The sequence below is a fragment of the Triticum dicoccoides genome, chromosome 6B, assembly GCF_002162155.2.
Source record: "Triticum dicoccoides isolate Atlit2015 ecotype Zavitan chromosome 6B, WEW_v2.0, whole genome shotgun sequence".
NCBI lineage: Eukaryota > Viridiplantae > Streptophyta > Magnoliopsida > Poales > Poaceae > Triticum > Triticum dicoccoides.
This window is the reverse complement of record NC_041391.1, coordinates 13,018,596-13,028,996: the sequence shown is the minus strand read 5'-3', so window position 1 is coordinate 13,028,996 and position 10,401 is coordinate 13,018,596.

The following is a 10,401-nucleotide window of genomic DNA, read 5'->3' as shown; positions in this document are numbered from 1 at the left end:
GACTGCGACGGCCACAACACCGACGGGCGCGGCAGGAGCACGCGGGAGGCTTTTTTTATTTTGTTTTTATGTTAATTATGTGTAACTGGGCCATTTAAGTGGACCGAGAAAGTGGGCCGTTTTGTGGCCGTGACCCCTATATATGTTTTATATTTTTTTAATGCGTTTATTTACTTTTTAAGTCATTTTATTCTAGTTTTTATATTTTTTTTATTCACGTCCACACCGGACATGATTTGGGGTGCGGTCACGCGGTGACGCACACACGACCCAATAGACAAAGCCAGACACGGGCGAATCCATCGGCACCCCAAACGGCAAAATCCGGCCAACCCGAACGTCCATTTGGGGTCATTTGATGGAGTTGTCCTTACTCGTGGGCGCGAGGATAGCCTGCTGTTTCCCTTCAAAACATGTAAGGCAAAAGGTGACGTGCGTATAGCGGATAAACGCAACCCAATGATGCTCCAAGTTTTCCTTCAAGCACATGCTCTGCTCCTCAACTGTTATTAGTGCTCATCGACGGAGCATGCTTTCCTGCTCCTCACAGACTTGAGTACAGTACTACGTACTACAGTAGTGAGTAGAGTATTTGTAGCCTGCATGCATGCAGAAGGAGGCACGCGCCTTGCTTCAATCTGAATCACAAATCCACGGCACGGCGAGGGATCAGAGCATCTCTAGCCGTTGGCCCTCTAGGGGTGTCTAAAATCATCGTCTGGGGGTGACCCGACGCAAAAAGTGGATCTGGGGCGAGTTGGCCCCCAGTCACAGCCCGTAGGGCCGGCCCTAGGCGTGGGAAAAAAATTAGACAAATTTGGGCTAAAACACGTCAATTTTCGGCAAATTTGGGCTTTTATATTCGCAAACTTGGGCTAAAATACGCCATTACATATAAAAACTAGGTAAAAAATTTTGCTGAAGGCCGAGAAGTCGCCGTCGTCGCCGCCATCGTCGGCCTTCTTCTCCTTGACCCGGGCGCCCCTGCTGGACCCCTCCCCGGCTGGTGGCGGCGGCGGCGGCGGTGCGTCATCGCCGTCGTTGCTGTCGTCGATGATCACGACGCCACCTTTGTCGCGGCCTCAGCGGCGCTGCGCGAAGCGCTGTAGGGCGGCGCGCTGGCGCTCCCTCGCCATCTTCAGCGAGTCTTGGCGTGCCCATTCAAGGGTTGCGTCGTCGTCGAGCTCGACCTCGCTGTGCTCCGCCTTCACCGGCACCAGCAGCCCCGGCTCCATCTTCACCGGAGCCAGCCCCGACTCCGTCTTCGCCGGCGCGAGACCCGGCTCCGTCTTCGGCTTGACAAAGCGCGGGGGAGGAGCCGACGAGGAGGCGCGTCGGTCGCCCTCGCTGATGACGATGCCGGCGCTGCGTGTACACCAGCCGAGCGGCGTCTCCGCCGCGGGCTCGGCCTTGACGCCGAGCAGTGATGGAGTGCCGGAGGATTGGGAGGAAGAACGCGACGAGGAAGAAGAGGAGGAGGAGCCGAACCTCCTCGGCGCCCATTGCCCGAAGTGTCGGCGGTGCGTCGGGGCGGCCGTCCTCGCCGGGGGGTACGCCCATGGTGAGTTGTTGCTGCCCTCGAGGTGCGTCAGCACGCCGTCGAGGGTGCGGCCGGGGACGCCCTACCAGAGGTGGCGCCCCTCGCTGTTCTTGATGCCGCCAACCACCGGCGCCGCTAAAGATGCTCTCAGATAGCCATGGCTCGCCTAGTTTCTGGAGCTGCGGAAGTCTCAAGTGGCAGAGTACAGCCAGTCCTAGATCCATAAAATATCGTCTCAGCCAGGTCCAGCGACAGAGGAAAATACGACAAAAACAATTGTTCCCTCCGAGAGAAATGGGTGGATGTGCCGGGAGAGCACAACAAAACAGGAAGGCCTCCAGCCCTCCGGTCACAGCGCCCGCTCATTCGGCCATAATGTTAACTAGATCGGTAACGCGCCTTGGCGCAAGGGTGCCGGTCCAACGACTTGGCCAAGCCAATAAAGATCAAACACATATTGCGACAGTAATAAAGCAGGTTTAGCACATGTTGCAATCATATATGAAGAACATCAATGATATAATGAATTGCCCTATAAAGTATGTGAGCCTTGGTGCAACCCACTAAATCTAAAACAAACTAAGTACACATCTCGCCAAGAGCACATACTTGGTTCAGAACTCAAGTTTACATCACCTCAATCTCGAAATAAGGATCTTAATTTTCAAGAGGCATCCCTTTGGTCACCATGTTGATCAAGGACCAGTTACAATAACATAATCAATAGCACTTAAACTACCATAACTAAAACCTTAAGCCCGAGAATATGCATCTCCATACATAACACAACAAAAGAAAAAAAATCTATAAATAAGTGGTTAAATTCACTATTAAACCACTATCTTCCTTCCAGACAGGATCAACAAATTATTCTCAGTTCCGAGAGTGAATGCCTACATCATGGTCACACCCAATGGGCTACAAATGACAACAACAATTGGCGCAAGGATTTGATTCTTGTTCTAGGTGAATTGAAGGTCCATGTTTGCACCTAAAGCCAAGCAAAAGCTCGGACTTGAGCCCCCATACCAGGCACAAGCATGTCCTTTAACTTCTTGATCCGCAATCTGATCAAATGAGCAAGCATGCCAGCATTTATCTATTTCATTTGTGAAGAACATACTCTTGAATTTTTGTTTTATTTGGAGCTGAAGGTTCTAGGGAGACTTACTTAGCAGAAGCTGCTAAACATGTCTTGAGCTTTTTCCCCCTTTGTTTGTTCTCGCTAAACTCGCATGGTTGAATACCAGGATCACTACTGATTTCTGAAATGAGAAGTGCCAACTGTTGGGGAACGTAATAATTTCAAAAAAATTCCTACGCACACGCAAGATCATGGTGATGGCATAGCAACGAGAGGGGAGAGTGTTGTCCATGTACCCTCGTAGACCGTAAGCGGAAGCGTTAGCACAACGCGGTTGATGTAGTCGTACGTCTTCACGATCCGACCGATCCAAGCACCGAACGTACGGCACCTCCGAGTTCAGCACACGTTCAGCTCGATGACGATCCCCGGGCTCCGATCCAGCAAAGCTTCGGGGATGAGTTCCGTCAGCACGACGGCGTGGTGACGATGATGATGTTCTACCGGCACAGGGCTTCGCCTAAACTCTGCGACGATATGACCGAGGTGGAATATGGTGGAGGGGGGCACCGCACACGGCTAAGGAACGATCCGTAGATCAACTTGTGTTTCATGGGGTGCCCCCCTGCCCCCGTATATAAAGGAGGGAGGGAGGAGGCCGGCCGGCCCTTGTGGGCGCGCCAAGGAGGAGGAGTCCTCCTCCTAGTAGGAGTAGGACTCCCCCCTTTCCTACTCCTACTAGGAGGGGAAAGGAAGGGGGGGAGGGGGGAAGGAAAGAGGGGGGCGCCGCCCCCCCCCTCCTAGTCCAATTCGGACCAGAGGGAGAGGGGGCGTGCCGCCCACCCTAGCTGCCCCTCTCTCTTCCCACCAAGGCCCATGTGGCCCATTAACTCTCCGGGGGGGTCCGGTAACCCTCCGGCACTCCGGTTTTCTCTGAAATCACCCGGAACACTTCCGGTGTCCGAATATAGTCGTCCAATATATCAATCTTTATGTCTCGACCATTTCGAGACTCCTCGTCATGTCCGTGATCACATTCGGGACTCCGAACAAACTTCGGTACATCAAAACTTATAAACTCATAATAAAACTGTCATCGTAACGTTAAGCGTGCGGACCCTACGGGTTCGAGAACTATGTAGACATGACCTAGAACTATTCTCGGTCAATAACCAATAGAGGAACCTGGATGCCCATATTGGTTCCTACATATTCTACGAAGATCTTTATCGGTCAAACCGCATAACAACATACGTTGTTCCCTTTGTCACCGGTATGTTACTTGCCCGAGATTTGATCGTCGGTATCCAATACCTAGTTCAATCTCGTTACCGGCAAGTCTCTTTACTCGTTCCGTAATGCATCATTCCGTAACCAACTCATTTGGTCACATTGCTTGCAAGGCTTATAAAGATGTGCATTACCGAGAGGGCCCAGAGATACCTTTCCGACAATCGGAGTGACAAAACCTAATCTCAAAATACGCCAACTCAACATGTACCTTCGGAGACACCTGTAGTACTCCTTTATAATCACCCAGTTACGTTGTGACGTTTGGTAGTACCCAAAGTGTTCCTCCAGTAAACGGGAGTTGCATATTTCTCATAGTTATAGAACATGTATAAGTCATGAAGAAAGCAATAGCAATATACTAAACGATCAAGTGCTAGGCTAACGGAATGGGTCATGTCAATCACATCATTCTTCTAATGATGTGATCCCATTAATCAAATGACAACACATGTCTATGGTTAGGAAACATAACCATCTTTGATTAATGAGCTAGTCAAGTAGAGGCATACTAGTGACTATATGTTTGTCTATGTATTCACACATGTATCATGTTTCCGGTTAATACAATTCTAGCATGAATAATAAACATTTATCATGATATGAGGAAATAAATAATAACTTTATTATTACCTCTAGGGCATATTTCCTTCAGTCTCCCACTTGCCCTACAGTCAATAATCTAGATTACATAGTAATGATTCTAACACCCATGGAGTCTTGGTGCTGATCATGTTTTGCTCGTGAGAGTGGCTTAGTCAACGGGTCTGCAACATTCAGATCCATATGTATCTTGCAAATCTCTATGTCTCCCACTTGGACTTGGCCCCGAATGTAATTGAAGCGTCTCTTGATGTGCTTGGTCCTCTTGTGAAATCTGGATTCTTTTGCCAAGGCAATTGCACCAGTATTGTCACAGGAGATTTTCATTGGTCCCGATGCACTAGGTATGACACCTAGATCGGAAATGAACTTCTTCATCCAGACTCCTTCATTCGCTGCTTCCGAAGCAGCTATGTACTCCGCTTCACATGTAGATCCCACCATGACGCTTTGTTTAGAACTGCACCAACTTACAGCTCCACCGTTTAATAAAAACACGTATCCGGTTTGCAATTTAGAATCGTCCGGATCAGTGTCAAAGCTTGCATCGACGTAACCATTTACGACTAGCTCTTTGTCACCTCCATATACGAGAAACATATCCTTAGTCCTTTTCAGGTATTTCAGGATGTTCTTGACCGCTGTCCAGTGATCCATTCCTGGATTACTTTGGTACCTTCCTACCAAGCTTATTGCTAAGCATACATCAGGTCTGATACACAGCATTGCATACATGATAGAGCCTATGGATGAAGCATAGGGAACATCTTTCATTTTCTCTCTATCTTCTGCTGTGGTCGGGCATTGAGTTTGACTCAACTTCACGCCTTGTAGTACGGGCAAGAACCCTTTCTTTGCCTGATCCATTTTAAACTTTTTCAAAATTTTATCAAGGTATGTGCTTTGTGAAAGTCCTATTAAGCGTCTTGATCTATCTCTATAGATCTTGATGCCCAATATGTAAGCAGCTTCACCGAGGTCTTTCATTGAAAAACTTTTATTCAAGTATCCCTTTATGCTATCCAGAAATTCTATATCATTTCCAATTAATAATATGTCATCTACATATAATATCAGAAATGCTACAGAGCTCCCACTCACTTTCTTGTAAATACAGGCTTCTCCAAAAGTCTGTATAAAACCATATGCTTTGATCACACTATCAAAGCGTTTATTCCAACTCCGAGATGCTTGCACCAGTCCATAAATGGAACGTTGGAGCTTGCACACTTTGTTAGTACCTTTTGGATCTACAAAACCTTCTGGTTGCATCATATACAACTCTTCTTCCAGAAATCCATTCAAGAATGCAGTTTTGACATCCATTTGCCAAATTTCATAATTATGAAATGCAGCAATAGCTAACATGATTCGGACAGACTTAAGCATCGCTACGGGTGAGAAAGTCTCATCGTAGTCAACCCCTTGAACTTGTCGAAAACCTTTTGCAACAAGTCGAGCTTTATAGATAGTTATATTACCATCAGCGTCAGTCTTCTTCTTAAAGATCCATTTATTCTCAATGGCTTGCCGATCATCGGGCAAGTCAACCAAAGTCCATACTTTGTTTTCATACATGGATCCCATCTCAGATTTCATGGCCTCTAGCCATTTGCGGAATCTGGGCTCGTCATCGCTTCCTCATAGTTCGTAGGTTCATCATGGTCAAGCAACATGACTTCCAGAATTGGATTACCGTACCACTCTGGTAGACCTACGAGCTTCAGTAGAAACTTGATCTGAAGTTTCATGATCAATATCATTAGCTTCCTCACTAATTGGTGTAGTTGTCACAGGAACCGGTTCTTGTGATGAACTACTTTCCAATAAGGGAGTAGATACAGTTATCTCATCAAGTTCTACTTTCCTCTCACTCACTTCTTTCGAGAGAAACTCCTTCTCTAGAAAGGACCCGATTTTAGCAACGAAAATCTTGCCCTCAGATCTGTGATAGAAGGTGTACCCAATAGTCTCTTTTGGGTATCCTATGAAGACACATTTCTCCGATTTGGGTTCGAGCTTATCTGGTTGAAGTTTCTTCACATAAGCATCGCAGCCCCAAACTTTAAGAAACGACAACTTTGGTTTCTTGCCAAACCATAGTTCATAAGGCGTCGTCTTAACGGATTTTGATGGTGCCCTATTTAACGTGAATGCGGCCGTCTCTAAAGCATAACCCCAAAACGATAGCGGTAAATCAGTAAGAGACATCATAGATCGCACCATATCTAGTAAAGTACGATTACGACGTTCGGACACACCATTTCGTTGTGGTGTTCCGGGTGGCGTGAGTTGCGAAACTATTCCGTATTGTTTCAAGTGTAGACCAAACTCGTAACTCAAATATTCTCCTCCACGATCAGATCGTAGAAATTTTATTTTCCTGTTACGATGATTTTCTACTTCACTCTGAAATTCTTTGAACTTTTCAAATGTTTTAGACTTGTGTTTCATCAAGTAGATATACCCATATCTGCTCAAATCATCTGTGAAGGTGAGAAAATAACGATACCCGCCGCGAGCCTCAACATTCATTGGACCACAAACATCAGTATGTATGATTTCCAACAAATCAGTTGCTCGCTCCATAGTTTCGGAGAACGGCGTTTTAGTCATCTTGCCCATGAGGCACGGTTCGCAAGTACCAAGTGATTCATAATCAAGTGATTCCAAAAGCCCATCAGTATGGAGTTTCTTCATGCCCTTTACACCGATATGACCTAAACGGCAGTGCCATAAATAAATTGCACTATCATTATTAACTCTGCATCTTTTGGTTTCAACACTATGAATATGTGTATCACTACTATCGAGATTCAATAAAAATAGACCACACTTCAAGGGTGCATGACCATAAAAGATATTACTCATATAAATAGAACAACCATTATTCTCTGATTTAAATGAATAACCGTCTCGCATCAAAAAAGATCCAGATATAATGTTCATGCTTAACGCTGGCACCAAATAACAATTATTTAGGTCTAAAACTAATCCCGATGGTAGATGTAGAGGTAGCGTGCCGACCGCGATCACATCGACTTTGGAACCATTTCCCACGCGCATCGTCACCTCTTCCTTAGCCAATCTTCGCTTAATCCGTAGTCCCTGTTTCGAGTTGCAAATATTAGCAACAAAACCAGTATCAAATACCCAGGTGCTACTGCGAGCATTACTAAGGTACACATCAATAACATGTATATCACATATACCTTTGTTCACTTTGCCATCCTTCTTATCCGCCAAATACTTGGGGCAGTTCCGCTTCCAGTGTCCAGTCTGCTTGCAGTAGAAGCACTCAGTTTCAGGCTTAGGTCCAGACTTGGGTTTCTTCTCTTGAGCAGCAACTTGCTTGCTGTTCTTTTTGAAGTTTCCCTTCTTCTTCCCTTTGCCCTTTTTCTTGAAACTGGTGGTCTTGTTAACCATCAGCACTTGATGCTCCTTCTTGATTTCTACCTCCGCGGCTTTTAGCATCGCGAAGAGCTCGGGAATAGTCTTGTTCATCCCTTGCATATTATAGTTCATCATGAAGCTCTTGTAGCTTGGTGGCAGTGATTGAAGAATTCTGTCAATGACATTATCATCAGGAAGATTAACTCCCAGTTGAATCAAGTGATTATTATACCCAGACATTTTGAGTATATGTTCATTGACAGAACTATTCTCTTCCATCTTGCAGCTATAGAACTTATTGGAGACTTCATATCTCTCAATCCGGGCATTTGCTTGAAATATTAACTTCAACTCCTGGAACATCTCATATGCTCCATGACGTTCAAAACGTCATTGAAGACCCGGTTCTAAGCCGTAAAGCATGGCACACGGAACTATCGAATAGTCATCAGTTTTGCTCTGCCAGACGTTCTTAACGTCGTCAGTTGCATCAGCAGCAGGCCTGGCACCTAGCGGTGCTTCCAGGACGTAACTTTTCTGTGCAGCAATGAGGATAATCCTCAGGTTACGGACCCAGTCCGTGTAATTGCTACCATCATCTTTCAACTTTGCTTTCTCAAGGAACGCACTAAAATTCAACGGAACAACAACACGAGCCATCTATCTACAAACAAACATAGACAAGCAAAATACTATCAGGTACTAAGTTCATGATAAATTTAAGTTCAATTAATCATATTACTTAAGAACTCCCACTTAGACAGACATCTCTCTAGTCATCTAAGTGATCACGTGATCCAAATCAACTAAACCATGTCCGATCATCACGTGAGATGGAGTAGTTTCAATGGTGAACATCAATATGTTGATCATATCTACTATATGATTCACGCTCGACCTTTCGGTCTCCGTGTTCCGAGGCCATATCTGTATATGCTAGGCTCGTCAAGTATGACCTGAGTATTCCGCGTGTGCAACTGTTTTGCACCCGTTGTATTTGAACGTAGAGCCTATCACACCCGATCATCACGTGGTGTCTCAGCACGAAGAACTTTCGCAACGGTGCATACTCAGGGAGAACACTTCTTGATTATTAGTGAGAGATCATCTTAAAATGCTACCGTCAATCAAAGCAAGATAAGATGCATAAAGGATAAACATCACATGCAATCAATATAAGTGATATGATATGGCCATCATCATCTTGTGCTTGTGATCTCCATCTTCGAAGCACCGTCGTGATCACCATCATCACCGGCACGACACCTTGATCTCCATCGTAGCATCGTTGTCGTTACGCCATCTATTGCTTCTACGACTATCGCTACCGCTTAGAGATAAAGTAAAGCAATTACAGGGCGTTTGCATTTCATACAATAAAGCGACAACCATATGGCTCCTGCCAGTTGTCGATAACTTCGGTTACAAAACATGATCATCTCATACAATATAATATAGCATCACGTCTTGACCATATCACATCACAACATGCCCTGCAAAAACAAGTTAGACGTCTTCTACTTTGTTGTTGCAAATTTTACGTGGCTGGTACGGGCTTTAGCAAGAATCGTTCTTACCTACGCATAAAAACCACAATGATAGTTCGTCAAGTTGGTGCTGTTTTAACCTTCGCAAGGACCGGGCGTAGCCACACTCGATTCAGCTAAAGTGAGAGAGACAGACACCCGCCAGCAACCATTAAGCACGAGTGCTCGTAACGGTGAAACCAGTCTCGCGTAAGCGTACGCGTAATGTCGGTCCGGACCGCTTCATCTCACAATACCGCCGAACCAAAGTATGACATGCTGGTAAGCAGTATGACTTGTATCGCCCACAACTCACTTGTGTTCTACTCGTGCATATAACATCAACGCATAAAACCTAGGCTCGGATGCCACTGTTGTGGAACGTAGTAATTTCAAAAAATTTCCTACGCACACGCAAGATCATGGTGATGGCACAGCAACGAGAGGGGAGAGTGTTGTCCACGTACCCTCGTAGACCGTAAGCGGAAGCGTTAGCACAACGCGGTTGATGTAGTCGTACGTCTTCACGATCCGACCGATCCAAGCACCGAACGTACGGCACCTCCGAGTTCAGCACACGTTCAGCTCGATGAAGATCCCCGGGCTCCAATCCAGCAAAGCTTCGGGGATGAGTTCCGTCAGCACGACGGCGTGGTGACGATGATGATGTTCTACCGGCGCAGGGCTTCGCCTAAACTCTGCGACGATATGACCGAGGTGGAATACGGTGGAGGGGGGCACCGCACACGGCTAAGGAACGATCCGTAGATCAACTTGTGTTTCATGGGGTGCCCCCCTGCCCCCGTATATAAAGGAGGGAGGGAGGAGGCCGGCCGGCCCTTGTGGGCGCGCCAAGGAGGAGGAGTCCTCCTCCTAGTAGGAGTAGGACTCCCCCTTTCCTACTCCTACTAGGAGGGGAAAGGAAGGGCGAGAGGGGGGTAAGGAAAGAGGGGGGCGCCCCCCCC